Genomic DNA, 16056 nt, shown 5'->3' with positions numbered 1-16056 from the left:
GGTGAAGAAAATGACATACGCATTTGGGGTTTCGGTCTTTCAAAATATGCCACCGAAAAAATCTAACCTCAACAACGCGAGGAGCGGAAAGGCACGACGCAAACGTGTTGAAAGAGCTCATGTCAGTTGGCAAAACAAATCGCAACAAGAAAATACAGCTCAAAGAATTAGGACAGCAGAAGGTCGTGATACGTAAGATACGCAAATTTAATTCGTGCTTCCAAATGACGTCATTTGGGGCAACTAAAATTTGCGATCTTGCATCCGATGGACGTAATTTTGAAACTACATTCAAAATACCAGGCCAGGTGTACCATAAAATGGGGTCATTGATAATCCGAAATTTCTTAAAATTTGTTTTATGGGCAATTGTGAAGAACGCGTGACGACTCAGTGCCAGTATAATTTCATTGAACAAGCAGAGGAAAGAGCACTTGTGATATTACTGGAAATTTTTTTAGAAGATCAGAATAAACTAATTCGATTGATTAAAAAAGTTTTGCCACGATGACAACTATCAAATTGTCACAAAAGCCGAAAAAGTATCGTTAGGTGAACATGCTGGTAGATTCAACGCTCCAACTGTTGGAGAGGTTGCTGTTATTATGGTTGGTTATCCAGTTTACAAAAGAGCTATAAAAATTACACGGCAAGACAACACTGTCAGTACGATTACGGGTCTACACCGTTCGTATGACGCACTACAATATCTATTAATATTTTGGCAAGGGCAGGATGAATATCACCTTAACATCAAACAGTGTGATCCAAATACCGGTAAATTTGACAATTACCTATTTATTTTCTTACATTGTGCACAAATTTTAATTTCGTATTGCATTTTATTATGTTTGCTAAAGTTGAAAGCGAACGCTTGCAATTCATTCGACACAACCAGGCTAAATTACGATCGGAAGAATATATTCACTTACGAGATGCTGTTGCTGGAAACATCAACGGAAATTTAAATCTCAATGACATCGGTAATGCTTTCATTTTACCTTCAAGCTACATCGGCAGTCCACGGAACATGCAGGAATACATACAAGATGCGATGACTTGTCGACAAGAAAGATATTAAAGCTAAGTCAAAGATAATTTTGTTGTTGGAACCTATTAATTACATCCATATCGAAAACGTAACAACATCAAAAGAAGTATGGATAAACTTTCAAAATGCTTTCGAGGACTCCGGGCTGTGAAGAAAAGTTGGTCTATTAAAATATTTAATAAATACTTCACTGGACAATTGCTCCAGTATCGAAGATTATACTAACTATACTTGAGACCTTAGAACTTATATCTCAAGGTGGGTGGCGCATTTACGTTCTAGATGCCTATGGGCTCCAGTAACCACTTAACACCAGGTGGGCTGTAAGATCGTCCACAAAACTAAGCAACAAAAAAAAAAAATTACGTGAACAAAATTATGAGTACCGCACATAAATTAAGAAATATTGGTTTCGACGTTGGTGACGAATGATTTTGAACACTCATGCTGGCGCGTTGACCGGATAATTACAAACCTATGATCATGAGTCTGGAAAGTTCCAGCATTACCATTTCATCAGATTTTATAAAGAAAATCTTTTTATAATATAAAGAAAAAACTTTTGCAAGAAGTGAAAGTTTCTGAGTTTACTGCATTCTTTACGAAGCACAAAAATACCTCTAACAATAATTCAAAGCCAAAAGGAAAAGGCCCCCGATGTTATAATTGCAACAAATATGGATATTTTAAAAATCAGTGTACAGTGAAGAAATCTAATATCTATCGTATATATATGTAAGTTTATTAAGATTTAGCACCGTCCATGCTAGTTTGCTTATTTCTCTTCCTGCAAGGTTGCCTGGAAGAGATCGCTTTCAGCGATAAGGCCCCAATTTATGTCACCGTCTATTATTTGTGTTATATGCTTACTCTGTACACGTGGTGTCAAATAAAGAGTTATATTATTATTAATATTATTATTATCTAATAATCATAACGGTTTTTCAGCAGAAATTCACATGATGCAGCCACCTATGTATGAAAATGGTGATAAAGTATGTCGATTAAGAAAATCATTGTATGGATTAAAGCAAGCCAGCAGGAATATAAAAATGCAAAACTACCTTTCATGCTATATTTCATGTTGTCAGTTGTAGATATTTTGAATTGCTGCCATTGTAAGTAGTTGTGTCACGATTCGATGGCCATACTCTATTTACATTGATTAAAATACCTATAAAAACAGTCATTTATCCTAAAATAAAGGAGTAATATTTATTTTTAACACTATCGATTTCCACTAAATCGATCCTATTTTAGGGATGCTCTAATTCTATATTAATCGGCACGTTTGTGGAGCTAGTTACGTGAAATAAGGGTTGCAGAGATTTACAAAGATTGTTTAAAACAAAAAATAGAATTCTAGTTATTTTCTACACTTGGCCATTGCCAATGAAGCTAAGATTTCAATAGGTTAATCAAGCAAAATAGACGATTTTTTTAGTACATATCCCATTCGTGTAACGCTTAGGCCCAGAATGTGGTTTCTTCTTTCTCCCAACTAACTTTTCCCCCCCCGATGTCGCCCAAAGAATCTTCCCCCCACGAGGTCGAAAAACCCTCCGAAATTGGCAACTGTGTACGGCGTACCGCAAAGCGTGCCGCAAAATCATGCAACGCGTTGTCTTCTCTATACATAGTAGTAGTACCTCAATGTAAAGAGACCGGTTCTAGTATTGCATTCATATAGGTAGTTTCTCGCTTTGTTTGCTATCAGCTGACTTGTTCGCTGCTATGCTAACGGGAAAAGTAATTGCCACAATATTGTTTTTATTACTTATGTATTGTACTACGTAGTTATAGGCAGATAATATTATTGCATATCTTTGTAAACGAAGCGCGGCGTTCACTCATATACCTACCGTTTTTTTTTACTAAAAAGAGTTAGAACCGATCCGTGGTCTGTTTTTAATACGAAATGTTCATGACACTCATAAAAATATTGATAAAAGCGCTTAACGCCCAACACTATAGTCGTCGCCTCTATGAATTTGACTGTAAACCTTTTTTGCTTTGAAGATGGAGCCATGTCAACAAACAACGCGCATAAACAGTCTTCAATTGCGCGATATGTGTGAGTACCAGTGGTGTACTTATTGTGGTCACACTGTCAAGGTGTGCGTGTTTAGGGATGTCTGCTCAAATGATTAAGTTACCTTTCTTTCGTTGTTTATCAAGATAATGGTTAAACAAAACAGGTTACAAAGTAAATATTTTGTAGATTTATTGAAATAAATTTAGTGATAACAAAAAATGAAATGAAAATATAATAATTCAATAATTATTAAATCAAAACCCGTTTCTTTGTGTTTGTTTTCGGAATACTTTTCTCTTTGACTTTACTGCCTGAGCTACGTTTTCTGATTTACAAATGTGGTGACATCTTATTTGCAAATATTTTTCTATTATCAGTCTTAGCAGGCTTGTTTGATGATGTTTACATAAATCACCAAGGTTTTTAAATTAAGAATGAACGACAAACTGACTAATTATTTTAAGACATATCTGTTTATAACCAGATGACGATGTTACTAAAAGACCCTGTTTTATAAAATCTATAATTACATATTCAGAAGCCCTACAAATTTAGAATCTGTCTTCGTGTTCGAGATAAAGGCGGTCTTGTATATGCTGTCAGTTATGTGACCATACTTCAAACATCTTAGACATTGTTTTACTTGGGGAATATACTGCGATACCTCATGTCGCCAAAAATCCAAGTATACGTACTGTGGGAGTTGTGTAGAAGCAAATGTCACTGCCACTGTACGTGTTGGTTGAAATGTAATTACCCCGTTGTCATTCTTGACCCTACGCATAAACCTACGAACCTGAATAATATTTCGAGAGCTACCTATTAAACTTGAAATTTTTTCTTAGTATATCTTCTTAGTATTTTTATCAAACATCCTGTAATTGTCATAGTCATATCCAACCAACAACATCTTCACACTTTTCTTGGCAAGCTTTTGTCGCTTTTCTTTTGGTACATGTACATAACCAATGGATCCAAATGTTCTGATATGTAGCAAATTAGGTTTCATTCCATGCCACAGTTCAAATGCTGTAATATCTCCTGTCTGGATTGATGTTCTTGTATTTAACAAATATATGGCACAGTTGACAGCTTCTGCCCACATGTTCAAGGGGATATTCTTTGCATATGAGATTGTCCTTGCAGTTTCCATTATAGAACGCATTTCTCTTTCTGCTCTCCCATTCTGTTGAGGAGCACATGAACGTACTGCTCCATAAGCAGTACGTTCATGTGTTATTCCCTTATTTTCCAAAAATAATGTAAATTCTTGGTTTACATATTCACAAACATTATCTGTTATGTAGTATCTGCAAAACACGTTAAAATCTGTTCTTCACAATTGCATTATACTTCAGAAAACATTGAAATACTTCACTCTTATGCTTCATGAAGTAAACATGGCGATAACTTGTAGCTCCATCTTTGAACAAAACAAAATACTTCATACCCGACACAGAAGGTTCTTCTATAGGACCACACACATCACTGTACACAATTTCACCAGGCTGTGTTGGACCTCGGGTAAATTTCAAGAAGGGGCTTGCTTGCTTCCCATATTGGCATGCTTCACAAACAAATTCCTGATTTCCACTCAAAGTAACAGGAATCACACCATTCTTACTCATGTTCTGAAGCTCCTTTACATTCAAATGTCCTAATCTTTCATGCCAAACTTGTATATCTGTTTGTACAATATTACAATTTTCTTGTTTAATTGTTTTAACATCTAGTTCATACAAGTTGGTCTCTGTTAGATGTGCTAACATAACGACAACATTATTTTTCATAATCATTGCTTTTTCACAACTTTTCATTATAGTACATCCTCTTCTAGTGGCAGCACCTTCAGGAAACAAATTTCTTCGCAAATCAGGAACATATAAAACATTCTCAAGTTTACATCTCTCCCATGTACCATTAACCTTTTTGTCTATCAGTATAGTTCCTATACCACATACTTTGATACTCTGACTGTTACTCAATTTAACAGACTCATTATGTTGAGATTCGCTTAACTCGCAGAAGTAGTCCCGCTTGAAAGTCATCTGCATTAACACTCCACTATCAAGAATCCATGCCTCTTCCTCGTGTTCATTCAACACAGCACTGAATGCCAACATACTGTTAGGTTTATTATTATACCCGCTTGAAAGTCATCTGCATTAACACTCCACTATCAAGATCCATGCCTCTTCCTCGTGTTCATTCAACACAGCACTGAATGCCAACATACTGTTAGGTTTATTATTATATTTTGTTTTTGGCATTCTTCAATCTTTTGCAAAGTAGCCTCTTTTATTGCAGTTGTAGCATACAAATCTATGACTTGTTCTTTGATGATTTGAAATAATCTGTTTATTTTTAATTCTAGATTTAAAATTGTCTTTCGATGTTACTAGTGCTGTCTCATTATTACTTGCATCATTGGCAAGGCTGGCTTCTTCATCTACTAGGCGAGAAGTGAGGTTTTGAATCGTTTGACTTTTTTCATCAAGTGATAACCATGCTTGTCTAAGTGAACGGTATGTTGATGGTAATGTAGTTAGAATCTTAGTCATTACTGCAGTGTCACTGATTTTCTCATCAATCTACCGTAGCTGCTTTGCTAAGCTTTCTACCTTGGACACGTGCTGTGCCATCGTGTCACTGGTACTATATGAATATTGATAGAATTCTTCATGAATCAACATTTTGTTATATTCTGATTTCTGTTGATAGATGGCTTCTAATTTTGACATGATTTGCTTACCTATCTCGCAGTTTTCTATAAGAGATATCTGGTTCAAATCCATGGACGATGTTAGAATGAACATGGCCATGCCGTCATCTTTATCCCACTGCACTTGCGAACTGATTTCTACTGGTCTTGACTTTTCTATGTTCAATCCTTTTGCTCTTGATGCGCATTTCACTTGGAACTTCCATCATTTGAAATTTCTTCCATCAAACTTCTCAATTTTCATCGTGTTCATAACCTCCATTGTAGGTTAATTTTATACTGGTTATAATCTTGCTCTTAATGTAAAGTTATTATTGAAATATGTAATTGTTTTATGCCTGGGCTGGGTTTTAACCTATTGGAATTTGGCAGTATTTCAATAGAACTCTAATCAGATTTCTTATAAAGGACACAATGAAAATATATTTGTTCTCAAGCCACATCAGAATACATTAGCACAGGTTGCACAGATAACACACATCAATTTGAATAATCTGTACCAAAACGTTTACAAATACTTTTATGATCTACTATATAAATTTATTTATTCAACAATAACTTTCTTGATTTAAAGTAACAGACCCTTCCTTCCTTTTTATCAAATTTAACATTCATCCCAAGACACTGTTTTACTTGCCCTAAATCTTTAATTTTAAATTTACTTGACAATATTTCCTTCAGGCTATTAGTTTCCTTTCTATTATTGGAGAAAATGGAAAAATCATCGACATAAAGGGCCACTATAATTACCATATTTCCAATTTTCTTTGTATACATACAATGTTCTAATTTAGATTTCTTATAACCATTTTTAATTAAACAACTATATACCCTTTTGTTCCAGGCCCTGGACGCCTGTTTTAAGCCCATAGATGGCTTTATTAAGTTTTAACACTTTCTTAGAGTTATTCTCCTCTAAGTTACCATTTAAAAAAGCAGTTTTTACGTCTAAATGTGTAACATCAAGATCTAATTGGAGTGATAGTGAAAACAAAAGTCGTATGTTGTATGTCTAACAACAGGCGAGAAGGTTTCTTTATAATCTACTTGTTTCTTGTGAAAAATGTTTCTGGTGAAAAACCTTTAGCTACAAGTCTGGCACGGAACCTAACCTTAATTTCACTATCATATTTCTTACACAAAACCCATCTACATTTAACTATAGTACTGTCTTTAGGTGCATCAGTAAGTTCCCAAGCATCATTATCATCAAAACACTGTAATTCATCCCTTATTGCCTCTAACCACTGTTCCCTATCTGGTCCTTTTAGAGGTACTGTCTTTAGGTGCATCAGTAAGTTCCAACACTGTAATTCATCCCTTATTGCCTCTAACCACTGTTCCCTATCTGGTCCTTTTAGAGCCTCGTCAAGTGAAAGTTCACAAACGTTTTGAATAACACAACTTTCTAAACACATATTAGAATGACCATACCTGTTCGGCTTCTTTCTTTGCCTAGAGGAATCACTTCTTTTAACACTCACAACACTTTCCACACTGTCATCAGTAGAATCATTTGGTACATAAGTCTAATCATTATCATCATGAAAAATTTCACTTCCTGATTCATACGATGTGTCTCCCACTGAATCCGCAATGGATTGTGATTGTTCAGTTTCCTCAATCTGGACTACATTTTCCGTTTGTTTGGCATTTTCTATAATGATCATATCACGGCTTGTTGTGATATCCTTAGTGCTTGGATTGTAGACTCGATAACCTTTTACATCCGCTGAGAAACCAACTAGAATCCCTTTTACAGCCTTTTTATTCCATTTGAGGCGCTACTCTTTTGGAATGTGCATCATCACTATACTTCTAAATAACCCTAAGTGGCTTGAAGTGTTGTAAAATTAAACCACCTGCACAGTTTAAAACATTATCAGTTTATTTTCAAAGAACAGAAAGCACAAACTCAAAGAAGGGGAAGAGAGTGGAGGTATGTGAAACAATAACATAAAGCGACAGTACAGCCAAAGTTATTAAGGAAGCGCAAGCGTCTCGCATTAAATCGACCAGCTGACTGACTTGGCGAGGGCCGATACAAAGTGTGTCTAGCTGTACATATGCATTTATTTTATATTTCTACATTAAAAACAACTTTGTTCACTCGCAGTCACTATATAAAAATACGGATCGTTTGACCGCTCAACACACAATTAATTATTAAAATTTAAATCTATTTTTACATCTTACAATTTATGTAATAATAACAATATTATGTTACAAATAATTTTTAACATGCTACAAGCCAGATATTAGCATATCTGGCTTTACTCCATTCCACATCTCAAAAGGTGTTTCATTCAAAATTTGCCGTCACTATCCTATTTTGTAAGTATACAGCAGTATTGGCTGCTTCAGCCCAAAAGCTTTCGTCCATTTTAGCATCAAAGAGCAGACACCTTGCCTTTTCCACCACAGTACGATTAAATCTCTCTGCCAAGCCGATCTGTTCTGGTGTGTATGGATTACTTTTCTGATGAACTATTCCTGCTTTACTTAAATAATTATCAAAATCTTTATTCACAAATTCTTTCCCATTGTCGCTTCAAAGAATCTTAATTTTTCTGTTTAATTTATTCTCCACCTCAGCTTTGTATCTTTGAAAATATTCAAAAGCTTCATTTTTGTTTTTCAAAATATTAATATAGATGTAGCGACTATAGTCATCAAAAAATAAAATAAAATATCTGGAACCACCAAGCGACACATTCTTGAATGGCCCAGACACATCCGTATGTATTATCTGTAGGAGATCATCGCTTCTATTTCCATTATGTGGAAAGGGTAAACGATTTTGTTACCCTTCGCAACACACTATACATGACGACTTCGATATTTCTGCCTTTCTATCAAGTGTAAGACCTTCCACAGCTTCCTGCATTTTACTTAAATAGTTACTGTTGACATAACCAAGCCGACGATGCCGACGAATTTCACTCGAGGTCACCACTGCAACCAGCCTTTCAGGCATTCTCAACTTGTAAACTCCATTTAATAAGCAAGTTGTAGCAACTAGCTCATTACACTTATTAAATATTGGACAGCCATCATCATTAAACAGGACCTTGTTGCTTTTTGCGATCAATTGACTTACGGAGATGAGATTCGTCGTCAAACTAGGTACACATAATACTCCTTCAACAACCACGTCAATTATCTGTCAATGTTGTTAATCTGACATCACCAGAGTACTTGACAGACACTTTTGGAACGAAGTTCCTTATTTTTTTATTCGCAACCATAATTTCTTGGACTGTATGATTGTTCGACACACGTTTGTAATTCAATGTTCATTCGCTGTCAAATGGGCAACTAGCACCTGAATCAATGGACCAATCATTCTTCGAAAAAGAACCATTTAGGAACACGGCACTGAACGCATTTGTTTGTTTACGTTTACTGAATTTGTTATGTGATGAATCTTTTACATCCTTAGGACTTTGATTACGATAGTGTCCCGTTTGTTTACATTTGTAACATTTGATTACTTTCTGTTTTGACATTGACGTTGACGTCTGAGTTCTTCCGGTATTGGCGCCATACTTTTTTCGATAACTCGCAAATGCTCCGCTAACGTCGCCACTGTCTTCCTCCGAGTCCATCAATTTTGTTTTAATGGCGTCGGCCGTTATATTAATGCCCGAATGTTCAATCGCCATTATCCTTGGCGAATATTTTTCAGATAATCCAGCTAAAAGCAATGATCCTACCCACTCATCATTAATATGAAAGCGCGATCCACTCCATTTTTGGCTCGTTTCTATGATCTGAGTAACATAGGACGTCATAGATGTACATGTTTTCAAGACGAATTGATATCAAAGTTCTCAACAAGCTGGTCCTTCTAGTAAATCCTGAATCATCAAATAAATGCTTTAATTTTTCCCATAATTTCTTCGTATTTTCAACATCCTTGATATATACATATAGCGACGAGTCAATCGTTAGAATCAATTTTGCCTTGGTTTTCGCATCGGCTGACATTCGTGAATTCGCATTCGTGACTTTGATACAGTCCGAAGTACCTTCCAGTACTAGAAAATTCTTCGCGGCGAAATCACACACCTGGTAGTTCTCGCGACCTTTTAATTTTGGCACGCTTACAACATAATTCGAACTCATTTTCACCGGCTCAGTGTATTCTCAGTCCACACAAACTTATACAGCACTAACTTGCAAGTTCGTGACGGAAAAAAAAACCACGTAATTCTGGGCCCATAACCTGTAACCAAACTAGCACGTTGAGACTCAAGTGAAAACTAGTTTTTATTCATTAAAAAAACATATACAGATAAAACATACAAATACTAATATAGGTTAGTTTCACATTAGTGACTACAGATGTCGGTAGCAGTACTTAATGTTGATTATTTAGATATAAATTTCAACACTCTAAATTTAAGGAACGTTTTTGACTAAATAAAATGAATCACCGAATGCCTCTTCAGGGATTTCTTTCTTAGGCATTTAACTGAAACCCACTAGGAACATGTTGCATATTTTCAATAAAATGTAAGTCACATAATTTTTCCTCGGGGGTGAAAATAAGCTCATTTAGGGAATTAATTTCCTCCATTTTCCAAAACCTTTGAAGGTCATTATGATGCCGCGCAGTACTGCCGGTTCGTCAAGTCAAGCGTAGTCACGTTACACCAGCATGTAGGTCTATGCGCTTCGCATGACACCGACTTAAATTTATCCTGCAATATTTTAAGTACCTGGGAGTCACCCTCGATGCATCCATGAAAATCAGTCCGCCACCGTGCCGCGTTTATTCTCGGCATACTCTACCCCATGATCTGTAAGCGGAGTAAAATATCCCTTCGGAACATGGGGACACTTTACAAAGCTTACATAAGGATGGTCATGATTGTACGCTACAAAGCTTGCATAAGGATCGTCATGATTGTACGCGAGTGTGGTGTTCGCTCACGCGGCCCGCACATATAGACACCCTCCAATTCCTACAATCCCGCTTTAGCAGGCTAGCCATCGGAGCTCCGTGGTTCGTGAGGAACCTACGTGGTTGGCCTACACGACGACCTGGGCCTCGAATCAATCCGAAAATACATGAAATCAACGTCGGAACGGTACTTCGATAAGCCTTTGCGTCAGGATAATCGCCTTATCGTTGCCGCGGCTGACTACTTCCCGAATACTGATCACGCATTGGCTGAGACTTTGCTCGCCCACCTGTCCTGGTGAAACTGAAACTAACCTTGCTGAAAATTTTAAGATTTATCGTCAAAAGTTGGAGATATATTTGTCTGCTAATGGTCTTGATGACGCTATAGAAATATACGACAAAGGGAAGATCTTCCACCGAGCGGGTGATATTGCTCGGTAGACCGACGGTCCAAATGTTGTTGTTCGGAACTTGTATATATGCGAACTTATCTTGAAAATGTCGTAAGCGAGATTCAGGCATCTGTCAAATATCTTGTGTTGTATGATGGCTACCGCCACAACGCCAAAGACAAAAGAAAAATATCAATTCTGCTGAATTTTATTGCGAAAATGAAATCAAAATCTACAATTCTTTCAACTTAAACGCATCTGAATCACATACTTTTGAACAGGTGCTCAAAAATTTTAGAGCGTACTTTGAACCAAAGTAAAGTCTAACTATAGCAAGGAAGGAGTTTTTTAATATTACACAAGGTGAAGACAGGTTGGAGGATTATTTTCAAAGAGTAATAAATCGCGGCATTCAATGTGAACTTGGAGATCTTAGAGAAGGGTTGACAGTTGGAAAAATAATTTCAGGGTTGGATTCCAAATATAATAATCTCAAAACACGATAATGTCGAAAGACGATAGTAAATTAACATGGATTATGTTCTGAAATACTTACTGAGTGCCGAAACCTCTAGAAAATATATCGACGCGGGAAAGAGATCTTGTCGTATCTCGAAATATGTAACTGTGCACCAAAGCTAAAAAACTATTTCAAAAATTCATTATAATGTAACTAGTAGACATAAAACTACCATATTTTAAGTGATAACATTTTAAAATAAAACCTTCCATTTGCAATTTAGAGGGTCATTCTAAGATTAGTGTAATTGGATTTAATACTAGATACAGCATTTGATTTTCAAAATAGAAACATTGAATATGCTGTATCTCAAAACATAAATGTTCGAACTATCAGCAACCTGTTCAAAATGACTGGCATCAAACTTGCTGTATCTAAATGTAAGTTTTATTTATGATGACAGTTAGTGTGTTTTAAATGAATATGTTTATTTTTCATCTTTTTGCTATTTGTTTTAACTAGTATTACATAATTGGCGGAACACAAATAAAATGCAGTATGCTAGATAATGTTTTTATTTAATGAAATCAAAAATGTAAAAACAGAATTTCAGATCTCTAAACAAAAATAAAATAAAACGACAAAATATTTTTTTTTATAGGTATGTACTCCCTGAAACCAATTTAACTGTAAGCTATAAGTAAGTATTTAATAAAAATAAAAATGACGGCAATTCTAACAAACGATCGAAAATTAGCAGAAAGAGATTATCTGGATTACTATTCATCTTCATCATCTGTTTCTTCCAGCAAATCTTCAACTTTTATCGTATTTTAATTTCAAGTGTTCATTGGCGTATGCCTTTGGAATTATTCCTTTGTCGACAAGCTTTTTTAAATTATTATATTTTTGTAATGTAATAGGTAATTTTGCTGGGTATAGGCAGACCTTTGGTTCAGCATCGTTCAGAATACCCAAAGATATTTCTGTGGCATCAGTGTTTGGTAACATAGAATGTTTTATAAACATAATGTTTGGATTCGATTTTTTAAATGTTGCTATACAAACTTTGGAAATCTGCAGTTTCTTAACCTTTTTAAAAGACTGGTCTAAAATTGAATAGAAACTTATAAATTATTTGCCTTGTAAAACAGAAACATTGTATGGGGCTGGGTTTTTACGAGCCATCTCTATAACCATAGGCCATAAAGAAGGAGCCCATATGGTTGTTTTTTTTACAGCACGCTCTATAGTAGCATGCATACTGTCCACGGGCATAAAAGTGTGCCCGGGAATTAAATAATTTATTTGAATAACCTCTAAATTATGGGGCTGATGCAGAACATACCTTAACATACCTAATAGTTTTATTTTTGTTCTGGCCAAAGCAAGAATCAGAGTAAAAAAATAATTTCTTGACATTCTGTCTTTGATCCACTTCCTGAATATATTTATACAGGCATGTGGCAATTTCATTTGCGCCTCGGTGTGCATCAACTTCTGTCCATAGATTACAATATCCTTTTTGAGTATTGCTCTCGTAAATTGTAAAATTATATACGGCTATCTTTCTCGTATAATAAAGTGCCATATTATTTTCTCCATGGGGTGTATTAAGCACTTTTTGCATATCAAAACTGGCGCATATAACAGTTGAATCTACGGCATTAAGATTTTGGTGGAAGTTAAATCTCTTATATGATTCGTCTTTCTCCTGTAAATGACTATTATATGAAGCCATATCTTCCGCATTTTTAACATCGTAAGTTTGGGTCATACATATTGTACATTTATCTTTCTTTGGAATGTGAAAGCCAATATTATAATTCTCTCTTAGCCAGTTGGAAAAAACTTTGAAAGACATTGCTTTTACATTCCCATCGTCACAATATTTAGTGTAAATGCGGTAAAGATTTGAAATGTTTTTAAACTCACTTGGTAAATAAAGTCGAGTTGAATCTTTTCTGCAATAGTGTGACGGTACTAAAGGCAGTAACTTAATAAAAGTGATAGAATTATTTATCACATCTTCAGATGTTCTGTTACGACCCCCATTGTTTTTTCGGCCATCTATTTTGGAAAATCCTTCACTTGCATTTTTTAATGTATACAATATGAACCTTTGTGTTACATCCAATGTACTTAGTAAAAACTTTTGACATACCTGTCTCCTGCCTTCTCCTTCGTTGATATAACACTCATAAGTGCAATTCCTCCTAGAAGAATCACCTTTATCTGTAGTATGAGTCTTTACTTCTTTCTTTATCACGCTTTTTGCGATCCAATCCCTCTGGCGTTGCAGGCTACCAAGACTCCAATAATAATCAAAAATCTGGAAACGTCTTTCAGTTCAGTTTACATTTAACCGTTACACATGGATTCATAGCTTTAGGTGGCATATTACAGCATTTTTCATTAGTATAAGACATTCCTGAAGATCTTTATTTTCTTTAACTATCTTTTTTTAGGTTTTCTGTTTAACTCACTATTAGTCGGTTGTTAATATGAAATTATTTTTTTCTTTTTTCTTTCGATTCTTCTTCTTGTTTTTCTTCTTGACTGTGATTAATCTAGAATCATCAGATGCGTAATTGTCTTCGCTCCATGATGAGTTAGAATCTTCCGATGGAAACGCTTCACTTAGCAATAAAGTTGTAGCATCTCGTCATCAAAACAATCAAGGTAAGATTTTTCAAACTCTAATTTCTTTTTACATCTTCTATTATATTTGTAATTTTCGTTACTATCATCTGCGCTCTTAAGTTTTTGGTCAATCAAAATTTGATGATTATCTGCTTCATGTAGAACTTCAACAGAATGGCAAACATAATCATTATGAGTATCATCAGAATCAATAGTAACTGAAATGTTGTATGTTCCATGAGATGACCATTTGATACGGTATTTTTTTCTGAATCGAATGATGTTTAAAACTCATATTCGCATTTTTTCGAGATACGACAAGATCGCTTTCCTGCGTCGATATAAAAGAAAAAACAAACTCAAAGGACAGCGACGAGTCCTCCATCCTATATGTAAATAAAAAGTCAATAAGGAACTGCAGAAACTGACATATCTCACAATATAAATAAATGCCCAGCATACAGCAAGGAGTGTCTGAAGTGCAAGAAACTTAACCATTTTAGTGAAGTATGCAGATCAGCCAAGAAACAAAATTTTTATCATAAGCAAGTCAATGTCCTTGAGGATCCAGATAAGAACAAAAAGGATGAAGCTGAAGGAGATTTCTTTGTTGGTTATGCTGGCAAAAAAATAATTCAAGATTTCACAGTCAATACCATCAAGATTCCCATCAAAATGGACACTGGAGCTGCATGCAACAGTGTCAATGGATGTGTCTTGAACAAAATGGAGAATATGCACTTGATATTATTGTTCAGGGAGATGATTCACTAATGGCAACCCTCTCTGATAGGTGTTTGGACAGTTGTAATAAGTTAATGCAGTCTATTGGAATGAAAATAAATTATGATAAATCACAGGTTACAAACTTCAAACTATGAAATTTAATAAAACATGCTTTGAGGTTGTTCACAGACTAACTTTATTTTTATTCTTTTAATAGACAATTATGATGAGGTGTGCCAAATAGTTATTAACAGATGTCACTACTAGTATTTTAAGGAACATTATTTTGATACTATTTTTTTGGTTGTCGTGAGCTTCGGTATGAATAAAACATTCTTTACAATGACATCATACTGAGAACCATTTACATTCGTTGTTATCTGTTTTTCACCAACACTCACAACAGGAACAGTCATTTGATTTGCAACTACTATTTCTTTGTTTTCATGCACGGGTCTATTTAGCTGTAAACATTAAACAATCTAGACTTGCCGTCATGTGTGCACTTGCACCCGAATCGACGTACCAGTCTTTTGTACTAAAATTTCCGTTAAAAAATGCAGCACTAAAAGCATTTAAGGTTTTCTTTATTTTTAGTTCGGGACATTTATTTTTAAAATGCCCTATGTTCTTGCAATTGTAACATTTTGTTTGTTTACCGCCATTTGAACTTTCACTGTCATTTCTGTCACTATTTGACGTTGACGTTTGTGATTTCACACCACGGTTAGTGTTTCCACTTTTCCACCGCTGTTGTTTTGACCAAAATGCAGAATCTTTTTCAGTAGTACCAACCTCCTCACACATATCGAGCAATTTTGTCTTAATGACGTCAGCGCTAATGGCAATTCCTGAATGTTCGATCGCCTTGTCTTAATGACGTCAGCGCTAATGGCAATTCCTGAATGTTCGATCGCCATTATCATAGGTGAAACCTTATCTGGAGTCCAGTCAAAAGTAATGATCCAATCCATTCATCTGTGATTTTAAATCCTGTGCCCTTCAATTTCTGCGCAGTTTCAACTATTTGAGATACGTAGCTTGTCATCGAATCACAGTTTTCGAGGCGAATCGTTGATACCCGGTGTCATTGAACAATTGTTTCAATTTATTCC

At 35.3% G+C, this 16056-nt stretch overlaps 1 long non-coding RNA gene across 1 annotated transcript; it reads right to left on the bottom strand.

The window, feature by feature from the left end:
* Positions 1-12091: 12091 nt before the first annotated feature.
* On the bottom strand, positions 12092-16056 carry LOC149500675 (uncharacterized). The gene is made up of 2 exons (XR_016324823.1): positions 15859-16056; positions 12092-15808 (listed from the first exon to the last, which is right to left on the bottom strand). It is a non-coding gene; the product is annotated as an uncharacterized LOC149500675 (long non-coding RNA).

Source organism: Bombyx mandarina, chromosome 20 (assembly GCF_030267445.1).
Source record: "Bombyx mandarina strain Sakado chromosome 20, ASM3026744v2".
NCBI classification, from domain to species: Eukaryota; Metazoa; Arthropoda; class Insecta; order Lepidoptera; family Bombycidae; genus Bombyx; species Bombyx mandarina.
The sequence above is the reverse complement of the archived record's forward strand: the minus strand, read 5'-3'. Positions and strand labels throughout refer to the sequence as shown.